At 48.5% G+C, this 18,198-nt stretch overlaps 1 protein-coding gene across 2 annotated transcripts in view; it reads left to right on the plus strand.

Annotated features, from left to right (window-relative positions):
• Positions 1-18,198, plus strand: part of CDH13 (cadherin 13) — a 1,398,954-nt gene that overhangs the window by 836,590 nt on the left and 544,166 nt on the right. The gene's annotated exons all lie outside the window — the stretch shown is intronic.

Here is an 18,198-nt window from a genome sequence, read left to right on the forward strand (position 1 = left end):
CTTGTGGTGCTGTTCTGCTGGTGATGAATTCTTTCACCTTTGGAATATCTGCAAAAGTCTATATTTTACCTTGAACTTTGGGAGATATTTTCCCTGGGCTTAGAATTCTGAATTGGTTTTTTTGTTCTTTGAGCATTTTAAAAATTTGCTCCATGGTCTTCTGACTTGCATTGTTTCTCACAAGACATCTGCTGTTATCCTTATCATTTTTTTTTCTCCATAATGTAGCTTCTCCCCCACCCCTGCCAGCTGCTCTTAAGATTTCACTTTATTTTTTTACTGGTTTGAAGCATTTTGACTGTGATAAGAAACATTTTGAAGGGTGAATCAAGAGAGCATTGAAACCGATAAGATGTGAGCACTGGGAAAAGAGGTAAAATAAATATGGGCTTGCACAGATTAACTGAAACTGATAGTTGCTTCTTTGAAACCAATACCAATGGTCTTTTCATGTGGAGGAGAGAGAGCATTACAGAATGTACCCTAAAAGAAAAGTAATATACAATACACGTGAGGCACAATGTATACATATACATTATGTACACACACACATATGTACATGCCCATGAGCATGTATACACACACACACTTTTTATGCTTATGACAACTCTGTGATGTAGACACTAGAATCTCCATGTTATACATGTTACAACTGTGGCATGGAACAGTTGAAGAAATTTTTAGCACAACACTAATAAGTGGCAGAGCTAGGATTTGAATACAAACCATCAGTTTAATAGTCATGCCTGCAACTACTACTTCAAACTCCTTCCTACAGTAGAAGATGGCCAAGAGTACCGACAGCAAGATACTGATAGATCCAGAGGGCACCTGTGTTACAAATATTCTATATTAAAGACATAAAAGATGCTCATTACAGGGCAATGAGCTACTGTCTGATCTGCCAGTCTCTGGCTTAGATGGTAAAGTTACATCTGATAGAACATGTCCATAATCTTAGAGGCTAGACACCTAGCCAGATGGTAGAGTGGGCTACGAAGCTCCTACCCACTGACATTTCTCCAGTGTAGCCAACTGAAAACAGAAACTTCTGCAGGTGACATGGAAGGAGTTCACAAACATGTTTGGACTCGTGTATTGGCGTGGACAGCATAAGAAAGAAAGGATGTAAAGCCAAAATTCTAACTAATCTCTCTGGCCTACCTGTTGCACTAATAAGGATAGCCATCACTTAGAGAGAATCCTCTATAAGCAAAGTGCTTTACTTCTATTATTTCTGATCCTTAGAATAACAACCCACACTGCCACTACTCCCAACTTTATGCTTCTTTTAATGTTTTAATTTGTTCTTTGCAAATTACTTAACCCTGTGCCTTAGTTTTCTCATCTGCAGCATGAGGTTAACAAAAGTAACTACCAAAATGCTATTTTGAGGATTAAATGAGTTATCCATCTGTGAAGTACGTAGGATAGTCCTTGGTGTACGGCAAGCACTCAGTGAGTGCAAGATGGCGGTCTTGCTGTTTCTGTTGTTTTCTTCTACCTACTTTGATTCCTGCTTTGTCTATCTAAACCTTAACCACCCTGCAAAAACAAGTCAGCATTCAACCCACTACCCTAGCTCCTTTGCTCAGGCACAATCTCTTTTTCTATTAAAAATCAGTAAACGCAACTTCACATCTCGGCAGATTCTATTACCCCACATAGGCTCATTCTGCCTTCCTGATTAGATTAATTCATTATTCACTCCATTCACATGTCATTTGAGCACTTGTAAGGTACTAAGAATTGTTCTGGTTTACTAGGGTTATAATAGTAAATAAGAAGTAAAAATCAGATCTCTGCCTCATAGATCTTATATATTGGTGTGGAGTGGGAATATAGGCAAAAAATATATAAATGAGTTATATATGTGATATATTAGATGGTAACAGTGACATGGACATAAATAAATCATGGAGGGGAAATAGTAAATGCTGGGGGAAATCATGTAATCTTGGACACTGGGGCTGGGAAAGATTTCACTGACGTAAGAGTATAAGCCAACGAGACCCAAAGTGTAGGGCATTCTTGGATGGGGTACAGCAAGTGCAAAGGCCCTAAGGTAGGAATGTTTATGATCCAAGAACATTGAGGAGGTTCGTACCTCTGGAGTGGAGTCAGCAAAGGGTAGAATTGTAGGAGATATGGTTGGAGGCAGAATGGATGGAGCAGATTGAACACACACACAAACAGACACACATACATGCACATGTGTACACACACACTTTTAATCACCCTGTGTTATTATTGAACAGGGCCTCACAGGCCACTGTAAGGATCTTGCCTTTCATTCTGATAAGACGGGGAGCCGCTGGATGTCCTGAGCAAAGGAATGACTGAGACAGGCTCTGTGGCTTAGGAATAAATAATGAGCCCATGTTGGAACAGAATTTGGAGTTGGCAAAACATTCTTACACCCTTCAGAAGAGTTCTGTTGTGGGAGGGATCACTCCACCCATTGCAGAAGTGTGGAAACTGGTGCTCTGAAGAAGGGTAATAAATTCCCTTCTGGCCTGCAGCCTTAGTGACAGAGATGAAATAGAAACCAAGGTCCCCCCAGCTTCCGGTCCAAGGAGCCCTGCTACAGCAGGAAGGTGCAGCCTCTCTCAGGTTCTGAGGTTGAAACCCATGGTCCTACAGATTTCGTCACCATTTCCCAGGGCTGCTTCCTCCGGGCTCTTCCCCTGCTGTGTCCAAAAAGCTTTAATGCCCCACTGGAGTAAGAACTAAGGGCCTGTTCATGCCAGGCAAGTAGTGCCAGTGCAGGATAGAAGTAATAGGGCCTTCAAGTGACTTAGAAACAGCCATCCCTTCAAGGGTCTCAGGGCCCGTGGGCTTATGGCTGCATAACACAAGGTGAAATTTCAGCCCTTGCCCACCTCCTCCAAAGGCCTTTGTGCAGTATGCATCCTTTACTACTGTGCATGGCAACCTGACACCTCTTCATGAATTTTTGTGTTACATACATCATGTAACATAGTGGCACATAATAGGTACTCAGTGAATCAGGCTGATTGATTTTTTTTTCTCATTTTTCACCTTCAATATGATTAAGAACCTTTATATGTCAGCTTATTGGAAGGGATATGAATGATTCTGCAAATATTTACTGAGTACCTATTCTATATCAGACACTAGTCTAGGTGCAGGGGATACAACTATGGGAAAATGACCCCCAAAACCCTGCATTGATGGGCTTACATTCTAGGAGAGGAGACAGATAATAAATGAAATAATTAGTGTGAGTACATTAGAATGTCATCTTGTGAGGAAGACAGAAATAAAGCATGGAAGAGGGGCATGGTGTTAGTGAGAGAGAAATACAGGTGAGAGGAGCCAGCAGTGTCATCGTGAAGAAGTTGACACTTGAGAAAAGATGTGAAAGCAGATTTGTAGCAGGCAGAATAGTGGCCCCAGGACAGCCACATCCCCATGCCTGGTACCTGTGCAGCTTACCTTCCAGGTCAATAGAGATTATGCAGATATGATTAAATTGAGGACTTTGAGATTGGAAGATGCTCCTGAATGATCCAGTGGGCCTAATACAGTCATAAGAGAGCCAGAGAGAGATTTGAACATGCTGTGCTGCTGTGGGGGAAAGGGCCAGGAGCCAAGAAATGCAAGCAGCAACCTCTAGCAAGTGGGAAAGTCGAGGAAACAGATTCTTCTCTAGAACCTCAAGAAGAAACAAAGCCCTGACAACACCTTGATTTCAGTCTAGGGAGACCAGTTTGAGACATCTGGCACCAAAGGGGTGAGATAACTTGGTGTTAAGCTACTGTCAATTATTCTTTGTTATAGCGGCAATAGGGAACTAATACAGCAGCTCCGTAAGTATCTCCGAAGAGTACTTCAGGCAGGAAGAGCGTGAGATGCAAAGGCCCTGAGGTAGAACATACCTGGATGTTCTAGGATGCCAATGCAACTGGACTGAGCCAGAGTAGGTCAGGGGGACTTGAGGTAACAGGAGGCAGGGGGCAAATTACATCAAACACTCAAGGCCAGTACAAAGACATTGGTTTTATTCCAAGTGCTAGGGGGCCCCACCAGAAGCTATGCAGTGGAAGAGTGACATCATCCAGTTCCTGTTTTGACAGGACCACTCTGGCTATTAGGAGGGAAGAATGGGGCCCGTTGAGGCAACAGCAGAAGCCAGGGCACCAGTTAAAAGGGTTTTGCAAAATAGGATGTTGGCCAGGACCAGGGTGGTGGCAGTTGGGGGAGGCTCAGGGAATGAGAAGCAGTCAAGGTCTGAACGTATTTTGAAAATGGAGCTCATGGACCCGAGAAAGGATAGATGCGTTACGTATAAGTTTAACTGGAAAAGATCATGAACGAAATTACTTTAGTAATTAAAATCATGACGCATCAAGACAGCCCACACAGGAGGCAAGAGGTGCAGTGGGTGACAGCCCCGGCTCCTCAGTCACCAGCGATATGTCCTTGAGCAAGCTGTTTAACTTTTCTGGGGCCTCGCTTTTCTCATCTGTAGCATGGGAATGCAGTGGTGCTGACATCACAGAGATTATCTGCATATTAATGGAGAAAAGCATTTGTAAGTCTTTTTTTTTTTAAAGATCTTCATCATTTATTTTAAGGCGTTTCCAGGCTCTTTTTTAAATTTTATTTTATCTTTTCAGTGTTCCAAGATTCCTTGTTTATGCACCACACCCAGTGCTCCACGCAGTACGTGCCCTCCTTAATCCCCGCGTTTGTCAGTCTTAATGCCAAACCCACAGTGAACGCTCAGTGTTCCCTCTCATCCTTGAGAAGTCACTGATTTTCAAAGATACTTTCCTCTTTGTAGAAACGCTCGAAGAATTTAATGTGAAGCATTTGAAAACAAACAGAAGCGCTCCCTTCCTGTGGGGCAGGTTCACAGAGCAGCTGGGATGCCAACATATTTCTCTCGGTCCCGTAATAGATTTCCCGAGCGCCATTATCAAATAGTTTCTGTCGTTGTCAATGCGGACTTTGAAGAAGGAGCCTGATCCCGCGGTCTTTTAAGGAAGAATGAGGATCACGTGGCAACTGCATATTTATACCAGGCTCTCCTCTCTTCAAGCCGCTGTTGTTTCGACATCCTGACATCAAAACTTCGGAGCCCAGGGAAACCTCAGATGATGGAGAATATCAAACGTGGTCTTCTTCTCCCCTTTTCCCTGGTAGATCTGACGCACCTTTGAACCTTCAAAGGCCGCCGTAATCAATGAAGTGGGGGAGACATGTGACACCGCAGGCATCATCGTAAAGAGGCATTTATTAATGGAAAGTGCGTCGTGTGGGACAGCAGTGGGGGCTGCATTAAAATGTGAGGGTCTGTAACCCAGCGGAAAACCACAGAACAAAGGGAGGAGGGAGACATGGGGTAGGCCCATGAAAGACACTTTGCTGACTGGGGACTGCACTGAAGAGAGCTACATACAAGGGAGATGACTGCTTAAGCAGGTTCATGTGACCCTGGTGTCTTAATTAAAATGTCTTTAACAAAAGAGGAAGAGGAATAGTACTGGAAGTTTGGGGGGAGGCGTCTGTGTCAGAGAAGAAATTTACAGAGGGGGAGAGAAATGAGGATAATTTACGTTAAATATTGAGAACGACGCCCAAAGCAGAACAATCTTGACTTGTCGTCCTGAAGGATATTTAAAAATGGGCAGCACAAAGGAGGCAATTGGCTTTGGCGGCGGCGTGGGAAATGGCTTTCTAATTTTAGAGCTCGCGGCCATAGCATCGAGACGTTAACAATCAAAAACAAGGCAAGTGGATAAAAACAGAAGGAGCCAGGAGCTCAGAAACAGACCCGATGCGGAGCCGGAGCCCCGGGAATGGGCACCTCCTTGCGTAAGCAGCAGGACACCGCTTTAAAGGTGGTCCCTCTGGTAGGGATCCTGAGACAGGAAGGCGCCACCCCTCCCCGGCCCCCCCATTGTAGGGAAGCTGGATTTGGGGCCCTCCTTTCCCTGAATCACCATAAGATTCAGCTTCAGAAGCTGGGTTTTACTTGGGGTGAAACAGTAAAGAAGCACCTGCTTTTATAGCTGAGGTCCTACCGTGTCTTTCTCCGACTCCAGCCCGCAGTCCCTCGGTGACATCTGTCAGCGTGCAGCCTCTCCAGGCCCCTGTGAGGTCAGGCCTCGTTGCAGGGCGGCTGTGCCTGTAGGGACAGCCAGGCCTGTCTTCTGCCAGTTAATGAGGTGATGCAGCTGCAGCGGAGAGAACGGGTCCCTTCCAACCTGATGATTAAATGCATCAGGGCTTAAGTGAGACGGAAGGTTTGTCTCTTCTCAGAGGTCACCTTAAGGCGTGGACAAGTCAAAAAGTCCTTTGGAGGGGCGCCTGGGGGGCTCAGTGGGTTAAACCTCTGCCTTCGACTCAGGTCATGGTCTCAGGGTCCTGGGATCGAGCCCCTCATCGGGCTCTCTGCTCAACAGGGAGCCTGTTTCACCCTCTCTCTGCCTGCCTCTGCCGACTCGTGATCTCTCTCTCTCTGTGTCAAATAAATAAATAAAATCTTTAAAAAAAAAAAAAGTCCCTTGGAAAAAGAAGGAAAGAGATTTTTATCAGCTTACCATTTTATATCAGGTAGCATTTATTAAAGAAATAAATATTTATTAAACAGATCATCTTGGGTGCCTGGGTGGCTCAGTGGGTTAAGCCGCTGCCTTCGGCTCAGGCCATGATCCCAGGGTCCTGGGATTGAGCCCCGCATCGGGCTCTCTGCTCAGCAGGGGGCCTGCTTCCCTTCCTCTCTCTCTGCCTGCCTCTCTGCCTACTTGTGATCTCTCTCTGTCAAATAAATAAATAAAATCTTTAAAAATAATAATAATAAAAAATAAACAGATCATCTTTATTAAGGTCTGGAGAATGAGGCCCGCCCTTGCCTACTAATGGGAGCTGGCCAAAGAAACCTGAGGTTAATAGGAACTGTCCAGAAGGCTCCACCTAACTTGAGCAGGACAATGACATTGTGTGTGTGTGTGTGTGTGTGTGTGTTAGTTATCCAGCAGGTAGAGGGGACTGGAAGTAAACAAGGGAGGACAAACATCCTAGTCACAGGAGCAGCACAAATGAAGGCATTCAGTTCTGAGCGAGCACGGCATGTTTGCGCAAAAGCAACATGGTTGGACCTATAGAAACTGGCTCCAGAGGAAGGTGTGGGAACCACGGGGGAATGCCCGGCCGTGGCCACGTGCAATCCGTCTTTCAGTGCTGATAATGGTTTCGGAATATGTCCCAGGTCCTTTAGAACACATACACACACAAATTAAATTAAATTAAATTAAATTTTTAAAAAAAGTGTTCATTACCTTTGACCTAGTAACTCACTGCCCTAGTGCATTCCAAGAACTCCTGGTTAGAGACAAGCAAACAAGTGAACAAATCGAACTGCACGTACACTGGTATTTTATTTGCATTTTGTTTATGATAAAGCATCGGAAATGCCTCCACTTGACAAGCATGAGGACACGGGAACGGTTAAATGCATCCTGATGCGTCCCTGTGATGTGCCATGCAGCTGCTAAAATTGTGTTTACAGAGTCTGTGACACGGGAAGGAAAGAAGCTTGGCTTTTATCATTAGGTTCAAAAAGCAAGGTACAGAGTTGTTCAGACCCTTCCATTTCAGCTTAAGCAGAAAGTACATTTAAACCTGGAAGGAAGGACGCTGAAAGGCTATTCTGTTGGTACGAGACAGGGTTGTGAGTAAATGAATTCATTTTTTGTCCTGATTCCAAGTAGAATAGGTACATTATAGAAAATTTAGAAAGTATATTACACTACTCCTTGGTCTCGAATCTTTGTCTCAGTGTCTGCTTCTGGGGAGTCCAGACTAAAGGTGCTGAGGTCCTGGTGGTTATGATTCTAGTATCCCGTGGGCTCATGTGTAAGAGGAAATGATCAGACGCAAAGAGTCCACAGGTGCGAGCAGGGGAAATGGATGCTCAGGGCATGGTACTAGGGAAGGACACATGGATTCGGGAAACCCCTCCAGAGGCGGTAACCGCTCAGGGGAGCAATATGGCGGCAGTGAAGTCAACTGTCCACGGGAAAGATGGGTGGAGTTCTTCAGTTCTGAGACAGGGAGGCAGCCATCCCTGGGTGGGGCCGGCTTCTCAGTTTTTGGTTTAAGACACGCTGGGTCTGAGGCGCCTGCAGGATAGTTGTGTACCCTTTACGATGGACCTTCGTTGGGGGGAAGCACGTGGCCAACACCCAATAAACACCCACTGAATTGAAAAGAATTCTTTTTCCACATGTGGGTTTCCTAAGGGGGGCTTTCTTTAAAGGCCACTCACCAATTTATGAGCTCACGCAGACCAGAAAGCATGGGATCTGGGGTACGTGCTCACACATTTAGAATACATACTCAGGTTAATACAGCTGTTGAGACAGGAGTACATATGTGTATTAGAAAAACAAGTCCATCTGTAAAACGCAGCAAGACGCCTTCAGGTGTTCAGAATAGCTATTTAACATGAATATTTTATCAATGCCAGAGCAGACAGAGGGAAATTGTATCCATTATACCCCCATCACCATCACGCGCGGTTGAACGGACCTCTGACTGAGGAATCTAAATATGTTTAAAACATTTTTCACCTCCAATGAAACTAGCAAGTCCTGCTTTGTGTTGTTATTGGTCCTGCGAGATTCATGAAATATTTTGGAGGCGGTTGCGTTTTGGAAGTGTGGTTTGGCAAATTTTCATCCAAAGCATATGCTTTTCTTTTATTTTTTAACTAGCCGTCCAAATGTGGGGAAGTTGACATTTTAGAGCAAGTGGTAGAATGCGTGTGTGCATGGGTGGGGGAGCGGGTAGTGCCGTTTTACTCGTGTCTGATTTTTAAGTTCAACTTTTCAAATATAGCTATGGCTTAGGGTAGCAGAAAAGAAAACCCATTTAAGAAAATGTGTTCTCCAGGGATGGCTCCTCAGCTCTGATAAGGCAGAGTCAACGTCAAGGTCAGATCCCAGACTTCTGCTGAGAACCGTTCAGGGGCTTCTCAGGGCCCTCGGGATTCACAACAATCCTGTGGACCAGGTCTGCTCGCTCTCCCTTTCCTGCCTCTTCCGGGGCTCCTTTGAGCCCTACCTCCCGCTTCCCCAACCCTTCTGGTCTCTGGCCTCCTCCTGCTTCTGTGTCTTCTCACTTGCGTCCTCCAGGCCTGGTGCCCTTCCTCCTCCTCATCCGTCCACCTGCCTGAAGTCCGCGTGGCCTTCCCGGCTCAGCCTCCTTGTCATTTCTTCCAGAAAGCAACGGTCTTCTGCTGAGCGCTCCAAGGGGTGGACCTTCCGAAAAATTTCTATAGATTCCATCACTTCACCAAGCACGGAGCACTCTAGGAGGAAAAAGTCCAAACTGAGGGTTGTCGTAATAACTGTTGTCGAGAGCAGATTTCCACAGGGAAGAGGAAATTTAAAAAGGAGTCCTAGACCTCCTTCTTATGTACTTATTAGACACAACCGTGGAGCAAGTACCCTAAACCAGACACTGTGCTACACCCATTACCTAGATTACCTTAATTCTTACAGTAACCTTAGATTTATTTAATAATTTTTGAATTTAGTACTATTTAAAAAAAAAATGCCTTTTGGACATCTGCTATGTGCCTGACCTTGTGCCGGGCACCAGGGGACACACTCACAAACCAGGGAGACATGGTGCCTGCCCTCCTGGGGCCCATAGCCTCCTGGAGCAGACACATCGATGGGCTGATGGCCCTGGGGGGATGTGTAGTCAGAAGCTGAGAGCCAGACTCTGGGTAGAAAGGGCAAGCTGCAGGCGATCCCCATAGCAAAGAGTCTGGTGACTTGACTTGGTGTTTAAGCTGAGCGTGGAAGGATGGCGGGTTTGTGGTTGAGGGGGTTGGGGGGGGTGTCAATCAGGCACCAGAGGGGAGGGCTGGGAAGGAGCTCTGCTAGGGGAAAAGCCCTCAGTTAAGTGTTTACAACCTGCGGATCCTGTCACGGCTTGTGTAGCCGAAGCAGATCCTGGACGGCATGAGGCCTCCTGAGGTCAGAAGTGTCTTCCGGAGCCCAACCTGCTCGCCCTCCTGGGTGTGGGCAGCCCTGGAGGCCCCATCCTCTGACAAGGGGAAGCACGTCTGCAGTTGGGAAGGGGAAGAGGGATGTTTTAAAAGATCTTCCTGGCTGCTAGACAGAGCATTCTGGAGCCACCATTCACACGGCAAATTCCTCCGACGAATCCTTCTTCTCTGGACGCGTCCTTTCCTCCGTTGACACCTTTGGGCAAAGCCGTTTCTCTTCCACCCCAGACACCCGCGACGACAGAAACAGCTGTCATACCCGTTACCTTTGGAAATGCGTTGCTTCCTTGGTGCTCATCACTCAGAGGTCCTGACACTGGTCCTTCCGCTGCAAGGTTTCCTGTAAGACCGGCCAACCCCAAAGTCTCTGACAGGTGGCCTTCGTCACTGGAGAAATTGTTTCTGATAGCACGGGCAGCCCCTTCTCGGAAAGCAGGCGGGCATCTAGAAAACCGTGGCTTGTGCCCATTTCTCCTATTTGCAAAGCAGCAGCCCGAGAAGCACGCACGGCCGAACTTACAAGAGCCGATGGGCTTTACTCTACCCTGTGGTGTCTCTTCTCATCATCTTCCCCTTCGACCCGCCTTTGCAAACGAGCTCTGTCACGCCCGTTGCCATAACACGAGGGGAGTGTGCGGGACTAATGGGCAGTTTCCACACCACCCCATGTCACTGTCACCGTGACTCTGTGCAGGGAGCCCACGGCGGGTGACAGCTGTGCTGACACTCGGCCTCCAGAACGTCAGGGAGATAGTCAACAAAGCAAGCTGTCCTCAGAGTCCTGGCTCTCAAGCCTCCTGCGTTCGCTGCCGAAAGTTTGATGTTTGTTGATTGTTTCTTCCTTAAGTAGGCAAACTTCAGCCCCAGGAGTTAATAAAGCAAATTTTAAGTCTCGCCCCAGGTACAGCAAAGCTGGCTGAACGGTGCCTCTGATTGAATGCAAAATGGGAACAGAGAGGCAGAGAACCCTCCTCCTGGCAGCTTGCAGCGCCATGAGATCAGCTGCAAAAATGGAATAAATTGGAGATTGATTTCTGCAGTTCCATTCATTTGCAGAAATTTGCAGACAATTAAGTTGTCCCCCTGCAATATCAGTAGCTGATCCTTCTAGCCAGAGGCTGCCAGAGATGTGTGGTCTATCCTCAGCACACGCAGAGTCGTGATTCTGCAGTATACTCAGGTAAACAGGGCCAAGGAGCTCTGTGCGGACGCAGGCCTCCTGGTCAAGGTGGGCACCGGCTGGGCCTGTGTAGACAGCAGCATCGCGCGTAGAACAGGAGGCCCTGAGCCGCAGATGCCGGGGTTCCCCCGTGCTTCGATCAAGACCTAAGTGACTTTGGGGAAGTCAGTTGCATCTTCGAGCCTCACGCCAATAGGCGTAGTGGTTCTACCTAGGAGCTGTGGGATGGGTTAAATGGGACACTGGTACGGGTGCCCAGCGTGGTACCCGGCTCGTCCCTACTCCGTAAATGGTAGTCTTTGCTACACGGGCTTGGTGAGTCCAGGACAAGGATGCCAAGTAAATCTTTGGCTTAGAAAGATGAGAAAGGAACAGGCCAGGTGACTACAGTTTGGAATGCAGGCTTCAAACCCTCCAAAGGAATAATCTTCAGGATCCTTTAACCAGACGTGCCATTCAAACCCCCAAAACATCACACGTTCGCATGAACCCCGTAAAGGCCCCTCTCGGCCCAGCAGTACACCTGACCTTCCCGCCGTGACCTCCAACACTGTCCACGCCCAGGGCCCGGCGGACCGCCAGGTGTCAGGTGGCGCGGCTGTCCCTTGCTCCGCGCTCCTGCAGAGCGTCGCCTTAACGAAATCTCTCCTCCCAGCACAGGACTTTGCCCAGAACTCACAGCGGTAGGAGAGAGAACAAAGGCAGACGTTTGGGGCTTCGTCGCTGAGTGGTACTGTTTCCCCCTCTCGTTTATTACCCGATACAAGAACAAGGACGGGGGGACGCCAGGCCCGAGTCCTCTGGTCCCTTCTGGCCCGTGTGAGTATTGGCTCAGGGAGCTCCTCTGACAGGTGGCAAGACAGGTCCACGCTACTTTCTGGCCTTAGGTTCGGGGTGAAGGGAATAGGATTGTTCCTCTCAAATCTCACCGCTTTCTTGGGGTGGCATCCACCCCAAGTGCGGTGGGAGGGACCCTGGGTGTCGGCTCCGTCCCTTTCTCTGTCACGGTCCTCCCACCATCGAGGCAAGGCCACACTGTGGAAGTGTATTGTGATTCCCTTTTCTGAAATAGAGGGAGAAGGCAGATGTGTACAGAGAGAGCGCAGAGCTGGGGTAGCCTGTGGGCACCAGCTCTCCTTCAGAGTGATGGAAATGTTCTACGATTAGCTGGCGGTGATGATGGCTCAACTCTAGAAATGTCCTGATCGTCACAGGAAAATGGGTGAATTGGATGGTACTTAAATTCTACCTCGAAAAGACTTTCAGCATGCCGTGGGAAGGAAGGAGCACACCAACTCCGGCTCTGCCTTTCTCCAGATCAAATACTCAGACGTGCATTTTCCCAGGAACCTCTTGCCCTGTGGAGGCTGGGTTGGGAAAAGGAAGAAATGCGACAAATAAGCAACCTCTCGTTCCCCCATAAGTCTGTTCCCCACACAGCGGCCTGCATATGTGTCTTTTGAATTGTAAGTGGGCTCCTGTCACGTCTCCGCTTAAACCTCTACCCCCAAGACTCACACCTCATGCAAAATAGAAGCCAGAGGCCCCGCTGTGGGCTACAGGGCAGCCCGCCAGCTTCTCAGATCCCTTTCACAGTCCAAGAAGGTCTCCGCCCCGTGCTGCTCCCTGTGCTCCTCCCCGTGCTCTGGTCAAGCAGGCCGCCTCCCTCCGGCTGCCCGCCGCCTTCCTGATGAAAACCTCAGCAGCCGCCCCCCTGCACACCCTCAGGCCCCCCGCTTGTTGGTGCTCCAGGCTACTGGTCCGCTCGCCTCGCCCCCCGCTCCAGAAGGGGAGCTGCCCAGGGCCCAGGTTTCTCTTGTTCCCCGGACTTTCCCAGATGCTTAGAATGACTCCCAGCAGAGAGGAAGGCTCCACGGGAAGCATTTGAAGAAATGAATGAATGAATGAATGAATGAATGAATATGAATCCAGTCTTCCCTTTTCACATTTTTCCTTAGTTCCTCCTTCCCCGGCCCCCAGCCCCTCCCCTGGCCGCGGTGACTGGGGTCCCACCCCCTCATTTCCAGCATGCTCTCTCCACTGTGTGACGTGACACCCTCGGGGAGGGTGGAACTTCCTTCTGACACACCGCCAGTCTCCCCTGAGACTGAGAAGCAGAGAAGAAAGCACATGGGGCTGTAAACCCAGACACCCTACAGCAGAAAGACAAAGGCTCCAGCGAGCCCGCAGGATACGCGAGACATTCTAGAAGGGGGAGAGTCCTCCTGTGGTAAAGCCCTGCATGAGCGAGTCTCCCCCAGGACACGGTTCTGCCCCTAGGCCTTGAGCGAGATTGGACGAGGCTGCTGCAGACCTCCACCTCCTGGGCCAGGCTCTCGGATGCAGAAGATCATCGTCCAGCAACTTCGGGGCCACGGGGAGGGTCTCACGGGAGGCTCACGCCCGCGTGTGTGTCCCCGTGGCTGAGAAAACTGCCTCGGTTTGAAGCAGGAAGGTGTGGTGTGTGTGTCCCATGTGTCCTTGGGTTTAGGCTTGTCATGTGAGGCTGTTGTATGTGTAACTATCCATGAGTGTGTGTGTGTGTGTGTGTGTGTGTGTGTGTGTGTACACGTGCAGGTATACATGCGCGTTTGTTGCTGGTGAGAACTTTGATGGTAGCGTGCGGGTGTCTGGAGAACCTGGGAATCTAGAGGCGGCTGTGTCACGTGTGTCTGTGTTAAGATCAGGCCTTAAGCCACCAACGGCTGAATGACTCACGCACAGAAGGGACTGAGCGGCTTGTCCTCATGTCCTCGAATCCCTGTCCCGGTATTGATAAAGCCCACTGTTCACTTCTGTGCCCTCCTTTACAGATGAGAAATCCCCCTTAACCTCTCTCTGTCCTCGGGGAAGGCAGTTTTCTGTCCTCCCCACCTGGGCTGACAGCTGCCGAGCCACTCCTGTCCCACCGCCCAGGGCAATGCGCCCCCATCCCTTGTCCCCTGCGCTCACCCCACGCGGCGGCTTCCTCCCGCGAGCCCTTTCCTCCGCGCGCCCAGCACACCGCCTGGCCTCCCCTTTCACGGGACAGACTTCTTCCCGCGTCTCCCCTTTCCTTCGGCCCCAGAGCCCCCGCTTCTCATGGATCCCTCTGACTCGCGACCCTAACACGCCGCGACGCTGCTCTTTCTAACATCAATACCCATTCCTTGTCCAGCCCAACGGGCTCCTTACGGTATTTGGCTTTTTGGAGGGACGTCTGCGTTGTGAGATGCGGCCACGCGCCCCGTCCTGCTTGACATTGTCATCTCTTCATCCTTCTGGTTCCCTCCTTTGTGCCGCCACCTAACCTTTCCGGGGCTTTTACTGGCCTTTTAGAAACCCGTCCAATGGTTGAGCCCCTCCCTTTTCTCTCTCGACGTAACCCGGGCGGTATCAGCGTCTCCCTCCCACCCAGCTCCCCTCGTCCGTGGGTGACGGTGACATCTCTCTCCCTCATTCATTGCTCCCTCCCAAAGACAACGCTTTACGTGCCCTCCAGAAATCTCTGCTGGATGCCCAACAGCCCCACAGTCGACCTCATACAGCACCTGTGCCCAGAACCGCTGTTTTGTTTTGTTTTTTTTCCTCTTTGCCCGCTGTCTGGGTAACGGCAACATCAGAAATCAGGAAATCCTTACACGGCCGCTCCTCTACCCTGATGTTCCACTCTTTCCCACATCCTGTCTCTTCTCCTTCTAGAAGCTTCTTCTGCTTCTAGAAGCAGCTCCTCGGTCGGTCACATTCGTTTTATCCCCTCGGCTTTCTTGAGGTTCCCCCGAGCCTGGTGCGCTCAGAGGCTTCCCACCCAGGACTGACAGATACAAGCGCTCACCGTCGGGCGTAAACACGATCGCACAGCACACCCGTCTAGATCTGCACAAGGTGTATGATTGTCAGTCACATCCGATGCTCTGGCTCCTACACTGTCCCCGTCACACGGAAACACGCGGCTTCAGAGCCCGCAAGCAAGCCGTTTAGCACAGACCTGATCAAAGTTAGACGCGGAGGCAAGGATCGAGGTAGGCATTTGTCTACAAACACGTAGTTGTAGATTTACACGTAAGTCACAGACAAAGAGAGCCGCTGACATGAAAACACATCCAAGGATAAATAGTTACTGAGGTCCTTGTCATCGTAAAGCAAATGGCTGGGAGACACAGCACGGCCCGGTCCCCGGGACTCCTGACCGTGCCCACCGTGGAGAGCTCTCTGATGCACACGGAAGTGTCTCTCAAATCAGCCGTTCCCACCTCTACCCCGCTCCCTTGCACATGTGCTGTTGCCATTCTGAGGCTCCGGGCTGCCTGTGTCTTTTCTCAGGCACTTAAGACCCAAGGGCTGACACAGCGGTTACTAAGCCTCTGGGATGCCATGAGAGCTGGGGACAGGGACTGGCCACCGCAGGCTTGGCTCCCTGGTGAGCGGGGAGGCCACCAGCTGTAGGGACGGGGACTCAGGAGCCTGACCCCCTCGGTCCCCATGAGGACAAAACTCTCACCCATCCACAGACCTGCAAACACCCATCAGCCCTCTACTATAAACAATGGGAAGTTTGTGCTTGATGACACGGTGTGCCTTTTTGTGACTTTCGAGACATCTACACATACCGTCATCATGAACCGAAGCCTGCCTTTGCCGGGTCACGGGGCCAAATCACCCATTCTTCCTACCTGCATCGAACTTTAAGTCTTTTCATAGTGCTTGCTGAGGCATTCTCTCATCTAAACCTCAAGATTTCTTTCATTATAAATGAGATTCATAAGTTGTACGTATTTTACATATTTTCTATTCCTTTGTCATTCCCTCTGCAAACCGACAGAATCTTCACAGATGTTGTGCACATCACCGTTCCCCGGATATAATCCACTGTGCTTTTCATTGTCTTACCGTTGCTTGTTCCGTTCTGTCCTTCTCTACGCTGCATTTTGCCTGGGGGGTGGGGGGGCTGCCTTATTTTGTTGGTGGTGGTTGGTTGGACGCGTGGGTTTGTTGTTACAGTTCCAACCCTTGTTATTTCCCCTCTATTACACACACACCCCTCCAGTTTTCTGTCTTTACCTGAATAGTAATTATTCGGTCTTCCCAGAAACCAAATAGTCTTTATTTGCACTCATGCATCGAGATTTTAAATGTTATTCTTCTACGCTCCCTATAGTTTATGTAAGATAGGAGGTGCCCAGTATGCCGTTCTGTGCTTCCCTACGTATTTTATCCTACGTATTCTCCCTGCTAGCTTCTGCATCGAGCAAGTCACATCGTCTCTCTGAACTTGGTACTCCTCATTAGTCGAGGAGGGATAAGGTTTACTTGAGAACTTAATTGCACATATGAGAGTGGACACATGTAATGTGCCCAGCGGATTGTCCAGGGCACACGTGAGAAATTGTTATTATTAGAGTAGTCTGTGCTGGCGATTGTGGAAGCAGCCGAAGGTGGTAGTCGTGATTAGAACCTGCTCCTCTAGACGGCATTACTGCTAACTATCTAAGAGTATCTCCTGCTGATGGGCCCCAATTCAACTTCGCCTTGCATTGAACATTTGGGTTGTTTGCCATTCTTACCCTTGATAAATAATGTCTTGCTGAATACATTTCTGCATGCTATTTTATTCTTCTCTCGAATTTAGCATTTGAATGTATTCCTAGGGCTGATATTACCAGGTGAAGGGCTATGTACATTTGTAAGATTTCCAATAAATATTGCCTGATTGCTTTCCACAAGAGGACTATCAAATTACACTCCCACCAAAATCTAGAGAAAAATTATAGAAGCCTTCTTAGCCTTAGTTGGTCTGGCTTCCTGTTTAACTTTCCTTATATAGATTTTCCTTTAAAACACACACATACACGCACGCACACGCATACATATACACGCATACTTTTGCGGGGCATGGATCAATTATGGTATTTAAATACCATTTGCTACATGATTTTGGTAGGGACGTGTTGTCCAAAGTTTGAGGTGCTTACATTTGATGGTATATAACATAATTTCGCTGAGCAGGTAGCACGGACCGAGACTAGTTTATGCACCGAACACGATATTCCTCTTTCAGTTCTCTGATCAGATCAGGCGGAAAGCCTCAGCTTGGTGCTGACAACATTTTCATGCCCCACTATGCCTTTCTTTTCTCCCTGTTAAAAAGAAGATCTTTGGGGCAGCGGGGTGCTGCGGTTGGCTGAGCATCAGATGCTGGGTTTCAACTCGGGTCCTGATCTCAGGGTGGTGAGATCGAGCCTCACATCGGTCTCTGCTCTCAGCAAGGATTCTGCTCGAGACTCTCTGCCCCTCCCTGACCTCTCTCAAATCAATACATAAATCTTTTTTTAAAATTTAAAAAGACAAAGAGGAGCTTATTTTTGCCCTCGAGTTTCCACTTCGAATTGAATACCGTCATTCGGTCTCTAATATGTTTATTTTCATGGTTTCCTGCTTTTTATGGAAAGCAATACTGGCACTTCATCACTTCACTTAAATTATGATACAAAGTTTCCTCTTTGGCACATATTTGTGTCATTGAATAGGTAAATTACAGATAAGGCAGAAATTGGACAGTGTTGTTCTAGTCGTCAAAGTTTTGAGCATATTGGTAGTGCATCCCAACAGTTACAATGAAGAGTCCTCGAGAAAACATCCACCAGGAGTCCCCATAATGCCTGACCTCGTCTGGACTTCTGTGACTACCCCTTCATCTCTGTTCATTTGTGAGTGTAAGGACCTTGCAGTTGGCCATGAGGAGAGTCACTTTTATATCCAGCGGGTTTTGTGGGTTAGTGACCAGGTGAGTAGTCTCCTCGCTGGGCAGATTAAGAGCTGGAATCTACAAACACTGAAGGGCATATAAATCAACACAGACATGAGGAATAGAATGATTCAGAAGATGGGATTAAAGAGCTTAATGATAGTTATTGTGAATCACAATGTCAGCTTTACTATGATTCTAACGATGCACTTGCTAACGCTAATGAGGTTTGATAGAATAAAA

Source organism: Mustela erminea, chromosome 19, assembly GCF_009829155.1.
Source record: "Mustela erminea isolate mMusErm1 chromosome 19, mMusErm1.Pri, whole genome shotgun sequence".
In the NCBI taxonomy this organism is placed as follows: Eukaryota; Metazoa; Chordata; class Mammalia; order Carnivora; family Mustelidae; genus Mustela; species Mustela erminea.